Raw genomic sequence first — 14,132 nt, forward strand, 5'->3', positions numbered from 1 at the left:
TATGTACCGTTACTCACTCCTCCTCCTGTTCCAGGTTGTCTGCAAATCATCTTTGCAGAGGACCACACCCAAATAATAACTATTCCTAATAAGACCAAACGTATGCTACAAATAAAAATAGTCAGGGATATACAAAAAATAAATATTTACGAAAAGAAATGGAAAATAACAACAAATCTGAACAAATTTCAGCTCCTCCCCATTTCAGTTTGCAATCCTGCAGAAATCATTGTTGACAATGTAAGAATTCCATTTAAACAAAAGGTCACAATACTTGGGTGTAACTTTCAGAAATCTAGTATTCTTCCACACGTCAAAGCGAGAATAACTGCTTCTAGAGTAACTCTTAATAAATTAAAACGTTTTAAATATTTATCAACTAAAACCCAACTTCGTTTATATAAATCATTAGTAAGGCCTCAGTTAGAATAACCCACCATAACATTCGGAGCACTTAGCAAAACTTCACTTAATAAAATGCAGGCAATACAAAATAGGGCTTTGAGGAAACCTACAAAGAGAGCCCTCCCTATTACAATAAAATTAGGGATTTACATCAATATTCCAAATTGGAGGCTATTAATGTCCGTTTCACAGGCTCGGACAGAAAACCTGGGACAAACTTGCTTTAGACGATGACGACCTTTGCACCCTTACTAGAAATCTCACTATTGAACATGCTCGTGATCATAATTGGTGGAAGAGACTGGAGCCTAAGATCAATTGTGATCCTCCCAGGCCCAGATTCATATCATCAGATTAAATACATTATATATCTTTTCAACAGTTAAATTGATATTTCATTTAAACATTAAACCATCGTTAAAAAAAAAAAAAATTAAACAATCAAACGTGGCATGAACCTAAAAACCTTTCCTTTTCCTGCCTGTCTCTTCCTTTCTCAGAATGATTCTACTACTATCTAATGTCGTATGAGGGTCTGCCCCTCTCTTTTATTCTTCTCCTGTACTTCTCTTTCTCCCTTTTTCCTTATTCTTTCCATTCCCAAGTACCTGCTTTCGGGCTATAAACTGGATTGTATCCAGTGGTACTTATCCTTTTCCCATATTCCTCACTTCCTATCCTTATCTGTACCGGGGTTCGAATTTTTTTTTTTCCCAAACAGTTCTGCAGATTGGGGCGGGGCTTCGTGCACAGAAAACAGATTATAAGGGGAACTCTTTTATTATGGCTGCGTAAAGATTTGATGGGTAACTAGCTCATTCAAGTTATGATCAGTAACTGCATTCATAAAGAGCTGAAATGTTTATAGATAGCTTAATAATAATAATAATAATAATAATAATAATAATAATAATAATAATAATGATGATGATAATGATTATTACACACACACACACACACACACACACACATATATATATATATATATATATCCATTTATATATATATATATATATATATGTATATATGTATATATATATATATATATACATATATATGTATATATGCATATATATACATATATATATATATATATATACATATACATACATATATATATATATATATATATACATATATATATACATATATATATACATATATATATATATATATATACATATATATATATATACATATATATATATATATATACATATATATATATATATATATATACACACACATATATATATATATATATATACATATATATATATATATATATATATGTATATATATATATATATATATATAAGAGAGAGAGAGAGAGAGAGAGAGAGAGAGAGAACAAAAAATCTAGCCATATATATGATCGTGCAATAAGAGAGTGACATAAGAAAAGTCATATAACTTGACATGTAACAGTTTTAGTGGTAACTAAGTTAATGATACTCATAAATACAGTGATAGACGTAGCCGTTACTTAACATAACTGTTGAAGGTAAGGTGTATCCCATCCCCAAGATTTGATCCAAGTGTGTGGCGCATTTATCACATGCTAGAATGTAATCTCCCAAGACCTAAAAATAATGTAAAGACTTACCACAGGAGATTCGAGACAGTCGTTGAAGGATCATACCATATGGGAATTTACAAGATGATTCGAGACTATTAAAGAAACACCATCACACAATCCAAGAGGTATGCTTTTTCAATTCACTGTCGCAAGTATCTTTGACCTTACGACCTGTATGAATGCATCTCCTGACCCCAAGTATATATGAGCGACGACTAACTGCAGCAGCAGGCCAAACCTTGCTTGCTCTTCACTTTTTCTAACATAGTTTTCTTTGTGTACCTCTCAAAGGTTTTCATTTCTCTTGATCAGTTGAAATTACATTGTTTTATAGACACACCTATAGCTGATGACATCATTGATTATTCAGTATGAATATTAATATTAGCATTAATATTAACATTAACATTATTATTATTATTATTATTATTATTATTATTATTATTTGGGCTTAAGCCATGTCGTCCTGATGGAAGTTCCTATAGGGTAGCTTCCTAGGGTATATTACAACTACGGCGATATTCCCAGAGAATTTACCTTAAGGTACCCAGAATTCTAACTTCTGGAGCGAATATCCCTACCAGGGATATCGCGAAATATCAGAGGACGTATTCTTGACACGCCACATGGCAATCTGCACCCCGAACAGAGATAACACTTCGAAGGGGTCAATTGGCAAGAAAACGAAAACGACAAAGAAAAAGGAGAGCCATTCCCAAGGCTCTCTCTTCTCCCGTTTCGTAAGCGTGCATTGCGCCGATTCTGGCACCATCTGTATTCCTTTTTGCGTAGCTTAACAACTCGGTGTTTTTTCCTGTGTTTCATCTTTTTATGGCTTCTCCAACTTCGTCTGCCTGTGATAAGTTGAGTACCATTTCTTTTATGTATAAATGTAGGCTATTGGTAAATTTTAAAGTGATTAATAGTAATAATCTTTGTTACAAGAGCCGTTGCCTACCGGAGGCGTCCTGGACACTATCGCTCGCTAGGTATGAGTTTTAGTTAGCCAGAGCGATGTTCCCGGCTGTTTTGCTTTAATAATTCTAGCTATTTAGCGTTACATAGGATTTCCTTATTCGTGCTTTTAGTATTGTTTGTTTTGGTGAAGTATTCGCCAATTCTGGCCTACGCTAGACCTTGTAGCCTAGTCGTTTGGCCCTAGTACTTTCCTGCATGAATTTTGGATTTCCGAGTGTTTTAAAATTTTATTGAAGCTTTAGGCAGTTTTATACATTTAAGATTATATTGATTATTTCCAAGATAGTATACGAGTGAGTTACGGTGATTTAGGTAATCGATTCTCTTGGTGCCTAGGCTAAGTTGCCTATGGAGCCTTAGTATACTTTTTCATACTCCCCGGTTGCTAACTTTTCTTCGGAGAAGGTATGCAATCCCTTTCCCTCTGTTTAAGCCTTGGGCTTAACCCTAGTGGTTTATCTGAATTAACTTTCGATACAACTATATTGGGGTGTTACTGTACCTTCCTGTTCCAGTAAGTCTGGCTTCAGAGAGGGGCAGAACATCAGAGTTTTTAGTCTGTGTCTGTGTTTTTCTGGCTTAGGGTTGAGCTCCCTCGCTAGTCTGACGCAGACATAGGAGGCTTAACCTCCTTAGGTCACTCCTGAAGGTTTCTGTACGAGATGATTCCTTCTTTTGTGATCTAACAGACTAGTCCTTGTTGCTGTTCTCTGTGGGAGGATGAGATCCTCTCCCCGGGAGTAGCAACAGCTTCCTTGCTTTGGTTCAGTGGGGGTTGGCAAGTATTGCTGGCCTCCCTCCTTGGATCTCCCTTAAACTAAGATGAGTTTTCTTGGCTGCGGGTGATTCTTTCCTAAAGCAAGGTTGGTAGGACCCTCTTTGTCCCTTCCCCCTCTATCTCTGTAATGGCCTAGCCGTTACAGTACTGTACGTCATTCTACATCTGGACCTAGTAGAGGTTAGGATGTGGAATTGACTCAGTCCCTTGCCGGCCGGCAGAGTGTGCCGGCCGGCAAAGGTCTTCTGCTTTGAGTGCTGCCCGGACCTCCCTTGGTCCCTCATCCATGTCTGTCTGTAGAGCCAGACGGCATTGGTCAGGAAGCCTGAATTAGATTCTCCCCTTCCTTACTTGCACTCTTTCGGATTGCCGGGCTTTGAGGTAGTACACTCTCTTATCCTGGCATCCATTCTGTTTTCTTCTAGTGCTGTACCCGACCCGGCTGCCGGCCTATGTGGCTGGCAGCCGGGCAGCCGGAGTTCTCTGGTTCTTTTGCTGCTGGCCGACATCGGTTGTTTACCTTTGCCGGCCGGCTATTGTCAGCCCTTGTCTGCCGGTCGCTACGAGCGGTGGCCAGCAGCCGGGTGCTACCTTGTGTAGCCGACATTGGCTGTTGCCGGCCGGCAGTTACTGCCGGCCGGCTCATGCATTTGAAACAGCGTTCTGCCGCCTTATAGCTGTTAAGTAGTATACTTTAAAGCTAGTTTAGTGTGTGCCGGCCGGCAAGTGCTGGCCGGCGCATTACCTTCTATACTGTACCAGTATTCTTCAGTATACCATATACTGTAGGGAGAAAACTATAGTATGGTATTGGTACAACACTGTGTTCTAACACTTTTGTGTTGTCTTGCACAGCCCTTTGGTGTTGCCTTACAGATAAGAAAGTGAGTTCTTTCTTGTCTATTATCCGGTATTTTAAAATCATATCTTAGGTGTGAGCTCCACCTGTTTCCTCTGGAAATTTGTCATTGGTTACTCTAGGACAGATGAACCATACGATTTTATTATCTGGAAGGCTGCAACAATTGGTTGTGTGGGAAACACAAGTGTGTGTCTTTCCTTTCTGATTTGTTATGCTAACTATGCATATCCAGTGATACGTAGTTCACTTGATACTCATGGAAATTTCTTCTCTTTACAGGAGGAACGTCCGAAGTGCGGAAGTGCTTTCTGCAATGTCCGCAGTAAGAACTTCTGCGGACATGAGTTATGTAGGAGGCACGCAGCATGCGCTGTCTCCAAGGGTGATCTCCGGTATTGGGACCCCCCATGTATGTACCGTGTGCTCTAACCTGATTACTGAGGCTTTTGATTCCCCTAGGACGGCGGAATCAAGGGATATAGCAAGGGAAAAGCTTCGTACCCGGGTAAGGGGCTTCCAAAAGAACACTTCTGGCCCTTATCTTCCAAGTGAGAAGATGAGGGCTTACCTTTTCCCTAGGGCATCAGCTGATGCAGTGATTCCCCAGCCTCAAGAGGAGATCCCCCTAGTTCAGATCCAGGTGGATGCTGAAGTCGCGGTCGCCTTGCAAGACATCCAGTTGGACGACAGGATATCAGGAGGCCAGGATGAAGATCAAGCCCAAGACATTGTAGAGGAAGAGGCCGACGAGGTGTCGGCTGCTCCGGTTCAGATCCCTGAACCTATTCCCTCAACATCGTCCGCTCTCCCAGTAGAGCTGGGACAGGCCCTCTCCTCCATTGTTGGAATGATCCAACAAATGCAGAAGGAGAATATTGAGAAGGCGGCTGCAATGGAACTGCAGATGCAGAAGCGTGCAGCATCAAGTGGCCCCAGAAAAGGCTCAATGTGAAAGACCTTCCCTTGTGCTCAGATGCTAACCCGTGGAGATATGCTGAGCACATGCCGATGACGACTGGAAAGATCGTCCTGTTGGATAAGTTTGCTTCAGTTCCCCTCGAGGAGGTGGAATTCTGGCCCAGCAAAGGGTCATATCCGGACTGTTATGTCCGGTTGAGGAAGGAACCAGCTTCAAAGGAAGAGACAGAGCCAAAGGAGGTCATAGTGATGGACCATGCAAAGGATCAAGCTTTCCTTTCATCTTCGATGAAAGAGAGGGGCTTCACAAACTCAAAGGTAACTGCATTGAGTAAGAAGCTCCCTTCCTTTGTGTCCTCTCCTGCTAGAGCCTTCCCCTTTTTGCAGAAAGGGTTTGCCGCTGTATTGAAGCAGTCAAGGCTGGCAAGCCTTGCCCCTCCCTGGAGGAGTGTAAACCTTTGTTGCTGGCCCTACCTAAGGACCACAAGGACTGGAAGGACGTCCATCTTACCTTCTCAGTCGGGAAGTTGGAGGCTGATATTGCCGGACGTCAGTTCAGTGAGAACCTCCCTAAGCTGTCTGACTTTCTTTTGCGGAGAGAGCTCGAGACAAAAGAAAGACTGGCTGCCTCAATGTCTCTTCAAACCACTCTTGAGACGATGGCAAGTGACCCCAAGGTCCATGAAATGTTCATGGTAGTGGCCAAGACTCATCTGGCCACAGTGACGAAGGATCTTTACAGCTTCGTCAGGGTGAGTAGAGCTTGTAGGGAGTTCGAGTTCACCTCGGCTACGGTGAGGCACGAGCCAAGGAAACTAATCTTCTCCAACATTTGGGGCAAAGACCTTTTCCCTAGCGAATTGGTCAAAGAAGTTGTTGATAAGGCCGCCACGGAGAATAGAATTCTTCTCCAGAAGTGGGGCCTGTCTATCAAGAGATCTCTTCCCCGGATGAGGGTCCCCAACCAAAGAGGAAGACTAAGAGGACTATGCTACCGTCTCGGCCAGCCAACCCATTTGGACAGCAACAGCAACAGCAATTGCCGATGCCTTCAGTGCCCCAGATGGTGGCACAAACCCCGACCACATTCCAGTGGGTACCCAAGGTCGTGTCGACACAGTCCCCGGCATTCAACCCAATGTTCGAAGGGCAGTCAACTTCCTTTCGAGCAAAGCCTAGAGGAGCAGCCAGAGGCTCGTCTAGGCGCCCCTCAAGGGGAAGGGGATTCAGGGGTGGTCGCGGTCAGGGAGCCAAGACCTCAGGACAACAGTCCAAGTGAGATGATACCGGTAGGAGGGAGACTTCAGAATTTTCGGGATCGGTGGACCTTCGATCCCTGGGCCCACAGCCTAATCAAGAATGGACTGGGCTGGAGCTGGTACAGCACTCCAACCCCGTGCCCTCGGTTTTTCCAACACTCCAACCCCGTTCTGGAGGAGTACATCCAAGATCTGTTGGAGAAAAAAGTGATCCGAAGGGTAAAGTCCATCAAATTCCAAGGAAGGCTGTTTTGTGTTCCCAAGAAGGACTCGGAAAAACTCAGAGTCATTCTGGACTTGTCGCCACTCAACAAGTTCATAGTGAATTGCAAGTTCAAGATGCTAACACTGCAACACATAAGGACCTTACTGCCCAAGAGGGCATTCTCAGTCTCTATAGACTTGTCAGACGCCTATTGGCACATTCCAATCAGCCGTCGACTCTCCCCCTACCTATGGTTCAGGCTACAACGGAGACTATACGCCTTCAGAGCCATTCCATTCGGGCTAAACATAGCCCCAAGGATTTTCACGAAGCTTGCGAGCGCAGCTCTCAAACAATTACGCCTAAAGGGAATTCAGATAGTATCCTACCTGGACGACTGGCTGGTGTGGGAAGCATCCAAGACAGAATGCTTGCAAGCTTCCATTCAAGAAATCCAGTTCCTAGAGTATCTAGGCTTCAAGTTCAACAGAAAAAAGTCTCGACTTTCTCCTTCTCAAAAGTTCCAGTGGCTGGGAATCCACTGGGACCTAATGTCACACCGTTTCTCCATCCAGGCGAAGAAAAGGAAGGAGATAGCGGGTTCTGTCAAGAGACTTCTAGATTCCGAAAGGATATCAAGACGCGAACAGGAGAGAGTACTGGGTTCTCTCCAGTTTGCTTCGGTAACAGACCCGGTGCTAAGAGCACAGCTAAAGGATGCAACCGGAGTTTTGAGAAGTTATGCATCAAACGCGCGAAGAGATCTGAGAAGACCAGTTCCGCTTCGTCTACGTACTCTTCTAAGGCCTTGGTTCCAAGCCAGACATCTTAAGAAGTTGGTTCTTCTTCAGCCACCTCCCCCGTCAGTGACAATTCACTCAGACGCCTCGAAGGAGGGATGGGGAGGTCACTCTCATCGGATAAAAGTCCAGGGGACTTGGTCCAAGCTATTCAAGACCTTTCACATAAACTTTCTAGAAGCTATGGCAGTGCTCCTTACCTTAAAGAAAGTATCCCTGCGTCACTCGATCCACATAAGGTTGGTGCTGGACAGCGAGGTAGTTGTGAGATGCTTGAATCGACAAGGATCAAGGTCACCACCTCTCAACCAGGTGATGTTGGCCATCTTCCAATTGGCGGAAAAGAAGAAGTGGTACCTGTCGGCAGTTCAACTTCAAGGAGTCCGCAATGTGACAGAGGACGCTCTATCCAGGTTCACACCGATAGAGTCGGAATGGTCCCTAGACGTAGGATCATTCTCCTTCATCTTGAGTCAGTCCCAGAACTGCAGATAGACCTCTTTGCGACTAAAGATAACAAGAAGTTGCCCCTGTACATGTCCCCGTACGAGGACCCCTTAGCGGAAGCAGTGGACGCCATGTCCCTCGACTGGAACAGATGGTCCAGGATTTATCTGTTCCCTACTTACAACCTTCTGTTGAGGGTCCTCAACAAACTGAGATCCTTCAAGGCGGTAGCGGCAATAGTGGCCCACAAGTGGCCGAAGAGCGTGTGGTTCCCCCTGGCATTGGAACTACGGCTGAAGTTTCTACCACTACCAGATCCAGTTCTGACCCAGCGAGTCCAGAAGTCGACTGTCTGAGCTTCATTACAGAAAACCCGGACCCTGCAGCTCATGATTTTCTCTCCCTAGCGGTGAGAAAGCGTTTCGGGATTTCGAAAGCCAGCATAGACTTCCTAGAGGAATATAAGTGCAAATCTACTAGAAGGCAATATGAGTCATCTTGGAGAAAATGGGTGGCTTTTGTCAAGGCAAAAAATCCGCAGGAGATCTCGACGGACTTCTGCTTATCTTTCTTCATCCACCTCCATGGTCAAGGGTTGGCAGCTAACACGATTTCGACGTGTAAGTCTGCTTTGACAAGACCCATTCTATATGCCTTCCAGGTCGACCTCGCTAACGAGATCTTTAATAAAGTTCCGAAAGCCTGCGCTAGGCTCAGACCTTCAGCACCTCCAAAGCCCATTTCATGGTCTTTAGACAAAGTTCTTCATTTCGCTTCTCTGTTGAGCAATGAGGAGTGTGCGTTAAAAGATTTGACCCAAAAATTTATTTTCCTATTTGCACTCACGTCCGGGGCCAGGGTTAGTGAGATTGTAACCCTCTCGAGAGAGGAAGGTCGTGTTCAGTTCCTGGATGGGGAGAACTGAACCTGTTTCCGGATCCTACGTTTCTCGCCAAGAATGAGTTACCCACAAACAGGTGGGGTCCCTGGAGAATCTGCCCTCTGAAAGAAGATGCATCTCTATGTCCAGTAGAATGCCTAAAGGTCTATCTTCATAGAACTTCAGACTTCAAGGGTGGTCAACTATTCAGGGGAGAAACATCAGGTTCAAATTTATCAATGAATCAACTCAGGGTGAAAATCACATATTTCATTCGCAGAGCGGATCCTGACAGTACACCCGCAGGTCACGATCCTAGGGAAGTTGCCTCATCCTTAAATTTCTTTAATTGTATGGATTTTGAACATCTCCTTTCATACACTGGCTGGAAGTCTTCCAGAGTGTTCTTTCGCCACTATGCGAAGCAAGTGGGGCAACTAAAGAGATCTGTGGTAGCAGTGGGTTGCGTTGTTAACCCTGCTGTTTAACTCTGCGAGGAACAGTGGTTTTAATTGGGAAGATTAATTCCAGGGTGAGTGTGTAGTTACATACTGTGCTACAAACTAAGTGAAGGCACTGAGTTGCCCACGTTGACTGTTCCACTTCCAAAGGTGAACCTAGCATAAGTGCAGACATGTGTGGCGAGCGTTTCTAACGCTAATGTTACTGATTAGTAATTCAGACTTTTATGACTTTGATACCTCAGTATGTTAAAAGTGGCACTAATGTTTTTCTTTCAGATAAACAAGTTTCTGTTTACTATCATACTTATGCTTAAAGTTTTGGTTATCCTCTTCTTATATATATATATATATATATATATATATATATATATATATATATATATATATATATATATATATATTGTTGTTAACCTGTCTATTTATTGTCTGTCAGTAAACTTGTTCTTGAGAACCTTGCGTCTCTTTCACCTGTGTCAATTTATTGGTATAATTGAGCATTCATTTTATGTATATTTATCTGGGATAATTTTAATAGATTGTTCCTTTATGGAAGCTAATGTTGCATTGGTTTATGCTTTCCCTTATCGGGAGGACTCCACCCCATAAGGGGATGGTGGCGGATTCACAGCTTCCTCCTATGTGGATTTAAACCTTTGTCCAATACAAGTATTGAGCGAACTGGTCGATATTTCATATTGACGCAGTGGTTCTTTACAAACTATGCTTTACTTAATATAGGGTGAGACCACTATATTGGCTTGCCTGGTATTCATACATAGGTATATGTACTCTTCGAGACTTTCCCAGAGTCTAGTAGGACTCTTCCCTGTAGGAGGCAGGAAGCTCTAACATGGTTTATGGTTAGTTGAAAAGATGTATAACGGTAACATCTTAGGTCTCTAGGTCTAGTCGACCGGGGAAATACCTCTGGGGAGTACAGCACGTTCTGAGAATCCACAGATACAGTAATGCTCTGGTATACTTCCATCAGGACGACATGGCTTGAGCCTAAAAAACGGATTTTGAGTGAAGCGAAAAATCTATTTTTGGGTGAGATGGCCATGTTGTCCTGATGGACCCGCCCTTCCCTTTCTATGAAAGGGCTGTAGGACCCCTCCCTACATACAGTATCTGTAGCACTTCGTGTATCGCTACAAGGAATACAGATGGCGCCAGAATCGGCGCAATGCACGCTTACGAAACGGGAGAAGAGAGAGCCTTGGGAACGGCTCTCCTTTTTCTTTCTCGTTTTTGTTTTCTTGCCAATTGACCCCTTCGAAGTGTTATCTCTGTTCGAGTTGCAGATTGCCGTGTGGCGTGTCAAGAATACGTCCTCTGATATGTCGCGATATCCCTTTCATTAGGGATATTCGCTCCAGGAGTTAGAATTCTGGGTACTTTAAGGTAAATTCTCTGGGAATATCGCCGTAGTTGTAATATACCCTAGGAAGCTACCCTATAGGAGCTTCCATCAGGACGACATGGCCATCTCACCCAAAAATAGATTTTTCGCTTCGCTCAAAATCCGTTTATTATTATTATTATTATTGTTATTATTAATATTATCATTATTATTATTATTATCATTATTATCATTATTATTACTATTATTATTATTATTATTATTATTATTATTATTAGCTAAACTAAAACCACAGCTGGAAAAGCACGATGCTAAAAACCAATTGTTCCAACAAAGAAAAATAGCGAAGTGAAGAAATTAAATAGATAAACTACAAGACAAGTAATGAACAATTAAGAATAAAAAAATTTACAAAACAGTATCAACATTGAAATAAATCTTCCATATATAAACTATAGAATAGTGTGCACGAATGTAGCCTTAAGCAAGAGAACTCTACCCCAAGACTGTTGAAGACAATGTTACAGAGGTTATGGCACTATCCCAAGACTAGAAAAAAATGGTTTCATTTCGGAGTGTCCTTCACCTAGAAGAGCTGCTTACCATAGCTAGAGTGTCTTAATCCTTATGAAGAGGAAAGTAGCCACTGAACAGTAGTTAAACCTTTGAACGAAGAAGAATTGCTTGGTAATCTCAGTGTTGAAAGGTGTATAAGGACAGATGCGAATGTGGAAAGAATAGTTCAGACTATTCGTTGAATTTGTAGGCAAAGGAAAAATTAGCCGTAACTAGATATAGGGATCCAATGTATTACTGTCTAGCCAGTCAAAGAACCCAATAACTCTAGCGGTAGAGTAAGAAATCAACATATAAAATTGACAGACTTTTAAAACCCTTATTGTTCAACATGCTTAAACAGGTGCAGCGATGAAGGATAGATATAAAAGTAATGATGATGATTTGTTGTGGAAAGGTTGTAGGCTACTAGAACGAATCGAACTATGAAACTGGTAAGAACTGGTAAGAAAGTTTTGAAAATTAAGTTATTTCAGTAACAATTAGTTTTCATAAGGAAATCATGATATATATATATATATATATATATATATATATATATATATATATATATATATATATATATATATATATATATATATATATATGCGTGTGTGTGTGTGTGTGTGTGTGTGTGTGTAACACTTATCATTATTATTATTATTATTATTATTATTATTATTATTATTATTATTATTATTATTAAGCTACCTATAAACATTTCAGCTCTTTATGAATGCAGTTACTGATCATAACTTGAATGAGCTAGTTACCCATCAAATCTTAACGCAGCCATAATAAAGGAGTTCCCCTTATAATCTGTTTTCTGCACACGAAGCCCCGCCCCAATCTGCAGAACTGTTTGGGTAACAAAATTTCGATCCCCGGCCCATCGTCGCCCTTCCCCCGCCTGTTGCCCTAACAACCAAACTCTTCTACACCTGAAATTCTGGAATCTTTAGATATTGGGGGTGACATAAGGGGTCTGGAGACGACAGGACCTTTGCTTTTGACTATACAGTACATGCCAAGGAGAAAAGAGTGGAAGAGTTTGAAATGGAAGATGACCACGAGTAGGAATAGGGAAAGAGAGAGTGGTATTACGTCATAACTGGATAGATGAAAGACGGGAATAATAGAAGAAATGAAATAGAAACATTAGGAAAGGCAACTTAAACAATAAGAGACGAAACGGGTAGAATAATCGTCGACGCTATGGAAAATTCTCTCTCTCTCTCTCTCTCTCTCTCTCTCTCTCTCTCTCTCCCTCTCTCTCTCTCTCTCTCTCTCTCTCTCTCTCTCCCACATAACTGCTAACTGCTAAACAGCCAGTGACATTAACCTCTTAGCCAAAGTTAATAACCTTTGTGCATACTGGTTGCAAGACGAATGTCAAAGATACCATTCGTAAAGAAAAATCTCCTTCGTTTGACGAAGACTAATCGAATCTATGTTTATTCCTCTTTAACAACTGGCTACCCAAATTACACGATGACTTGCAAGGGTCCATTTTCCCAACTCGAGATAAATGACCAACCAGTACCCTGAACTGCCACAGTCCACATTGGAGGACAAACTTATATCGAACCCTGAAGACGTCTATTACATAAATTGAACTCGATTTAGAGATTATTCAAGCAACATATGGTCTCAACGGTGTTACTCTCAGGCATGAAATTAACAGTTCTATTATGGTTTGTTTGGAGACAGGAATATACTTGAGTATAATATTATGAAACTAATTGTCAATTACGAGACGTGGGAGCCTTTAAGAATTATATACTAAATAATATATCTTTGAAGATAGCTATGGAAAAAAAAAAAAAACGTTTTAATGAAGTCAAGGAATATGAAAGAAAGACTAACTACATTATTGGAAAAATAAAGGCATGTAATGCGATTCTCTAAAGTCAGAAGTACCTATATATTCCTTTAAGATTCCAACGAATTACTTGGACCAGTTTTACTCATTTCATGAGTTACCCTGAATGAAAAACTAACAATATCTCGCTGTTTTGGACATTGGAAACTATAGTCTATTTTTTTTATAGCGGTGCATATTTGCACCCACTCACAGCGGTGTCCTTTTAGCTCGGAAAGGTTCCTGATACCTGATTGGTCGGAAGTAGTTTTGTCCGAACACCTTCATTGTTCTCTAATAATTACCAAGTAATGTGAATCAAAACTTATTTATTAGCCTATATTTCTCCATCAGATATATCTTTTGTCAATAAACAATGTAAAAGAATAGATATATTATAAAGAATAGTCTTGGCAAGTCTAAATTTAATAACACAATCCGCCGAAGTCAACGACAGCAACTTGTTTTCAGATGCACGCTTTGTAATTTTATAATTTTCCACATTTTAACGCAAATTGGGATAAATTACACTCAACATAAGTTAAACATGTTATTATTAACTTTCTTTGAATACCAGAATTTACCAAAATCATGGAATTAATAAAACCCGATATTTGTGAAAACTTATGGGGAGGTAAAAGAACAGCCTGAGCGGCCTGGCGGGAAAACGATCCCTTCTGACTTGTAGACGCAGTTTTTTTTTTCTTTCGTAATATAGTTCGGCCTGTTCCTTTCAGTTTAAATAGTCTTGCATTGTCTCTCTTCGTATTATTTTGTT

Source organism: Palaemon carinicauda, chromosome 33 (genome assembly GCF_036898095.1).
Source record: "Palaemon carinicauda isolate YSFRI2023 chromosome 33, ASM3689809v2, whole genome shotgun sequence".
Classification (NCBI taxonomy): domain Eukaryota; kingdom Metazoa; phylum Arthropoda; class Malacostraca; order Decapoda; family Palaemonidae; genus Palaemon; species Palaemon carinicauda.